This window comes from Pterocles gutturalis, unplaced genomic scaffold (assembly GCF_000699245.1).
Source record: "Pterocles gutturalis isolate BGI_N339 unplaced genomic scaffold, ASM69924v1 scaffold1756, whole genome shotgun sequence".
NCBI lineage: Eukaryota > Metazoa > Chordata > Aves > Pterocliformes > Pteroclidae > Pterocles > Pterocles gutturalis.
Window position 1 is genome coordinate 328 of NW_010099981.1, and position 2422 is coordinate 2749.

The following is a 2422-nucleotide window of genomic DNA, read 5'->3' on the forward strand; positions in this document are numbered from 1 at the left end:
GATGGTGATGGGGTGCCCAGGCAAAGGGCTCCCCACCCCTCCAACCGGCAATGGGGGGAGCTGGGTCCCATCCTGCCAGAGGTGGGGGCAGACGATGGGGTGACATGGGGCTGTAGCCCTGCAAAGCCAAGATGATCTGACAGACGGGGCATCACAGGCTCTGTCGCTCAGCAAACACATAAAAGCTTCAGAAACCCCCCCAGAGCTGACAAAACCAGGAAACATCAGAATAAACCCAACCTAGCAGGTACAGAAAATTCAGTTACTCCAACAGCCCTAAGACAGCCCCTTTCTTCTTTGCTTGTGTTATAACAACACACACATTTGGGGAAAGAAAACCAACAAATAAATGACGGCAGTAACAGTATGCAGGCAGGAAACAATGCTGGAACAGAAATAACGTATCCCTGAAAAATGGGCTCAAACTCCAGAAGAGGGGGGAAAACCCCTGGTTCACCTTCTGGAGGGATGCAGGACGTCACGTTAATGCGTGGGATGGGAGCTGAATGAGGTAGTCATCAACACCAGTGAGGGAAGCATCACCAATTTTGTTAAAGGACCATTTTTTGTTGGTTCTTTCCCAATTCCTGGCCTGAGCAAGAACAGACTGACTGCGGACCTGACTGGGACCAGCTATGACTTCAGGCAGGATCAATTTGCCCTGAAGAAACAAATGGCTGGAGCTTAATGTCATTTTGAAGATAATAATGACTGGAGCTTCTTTTCTTGTTGAGGTTTTTAATTTAAATAAATCAAAGTAACAAATATTTTATAATGATATGTTGACCTAGAAAGACTATTTCTCTAGAAACCACTAATTTCAACTTGCTGGTACAGCAAACATTGGCAAGAGCTATATATTTTCTCTTCCATAATCAATTTTAAATTCTAGGAAACATTATTTAGGGTAGGAAAATCTGTCTGGCGAAGGGTTAATTATAATAATATACACTAACTGAAATCCTCCTACCTTACTCATACCTCACTGAGGAATTATCACCGCAAGAGAGCCGAGAGCTGTGAAACCCCTTCCCTCTCTCCCTTCTACAAAACGGCTATTAAAGTAGCTCAATTTTTAAATCAATTTTATATGAGTAAATTTGTACCCACACAAAAAGTCCTTAATTATGAGAAAAAATAATGAATTGCTTTAATTTTTTCTCCATTAAGAAGGCACATTAATTGAATTAGTAGCGTTGTTAGGTATCACCTGTCTGCCCCTAAATTAACTCCACTATTGCTCATTCCATACTTGTTTATGATGCAGGGATAGAAAGAAATCAAAACAGGCTAAAATCCATGCCATGACGACATACAAACACACACATACCTGGCATAATCACGAGTGGGAAATGCTGACGTGGAAATGTGTGAGTCTAATTGAGAAGGTAATTTAGATCTCTTAAATAATTCCATCACTTTGACTCGGAAATGATCAGAGATGTTAGATATCTACATCTGGGAACTGGAAAAAAACCAACCCAACCAACTTCTGGAAAAACTTTCCGTGCATTGCCTTGAAATTATGCAAAAGAAATGGAGAAGGGAAAAAATTCAGCACAGTGCATCCGACAATTGCAATCCAGGCAGAATTTTCCCCAAAACGTCTTCCCGTAATGCCCTGTCACTGCCCTGCAAAAGCCAGGGGAGGCTGCGGGCGGCGGTGGGGGCTGGAGGAAGCACTTGCTCCCCTGGGTCTGAAAACTGCAGGTTCCCCAAGGTTTGAGTAAGATGATTGTGATTTTTTTTTTCTTATTTTTTTTTAAGCTTGAAAGCCTTTTGCCATCACTAGACATACAGTAATTTGCAATATCAAATACAATTATAGTACAGATAAGCATGTGACAGCAAAAGGATTCATAAACGCAGGGGTGTCCATAGCAAAATAGCAACATCTGAAAATACAAACAACCTCGTGTTGGGCGAATATTAAAACTCACCGGACCGTCATTCGGAACAGTCGCACACAAGAAATGGCTGCTATTTTGTCTAGACTACAAAACCGCCGGGGTGATGACTGAAGATGTCCGAATAAGGAATTTGCCAGTCAATTCTTTCCAGGAATGGAAATTTCTCTTCATTTTGAGATATAAAAATATATAAACTCCGAGGAGGGGACACCGAGCGCTCCTGAGGACTGGGGGGGGTCTCACCGCTACCCCCCGCCACCCACCGCGTCCCGGCAAAAGCAAAACACCAGCTACTTTGCTCCGGCTGCACACCCCTGCCGCCTGTTGAGACCAGTGGGATTGTCACATTAACAATAGCTTCATTTATAAACAATACATTTAGGGAAAGCTCTTAAATACAGCAATCTGTGAACCATTGGTAAGCAATAAAAAACAATCTGCGCTGGGAGTCGTGCGGTCCCTCATCCTCCTCCTCCTCCACCTTCCTTTCCTCCTCCTCTCTCCGGGTGCCG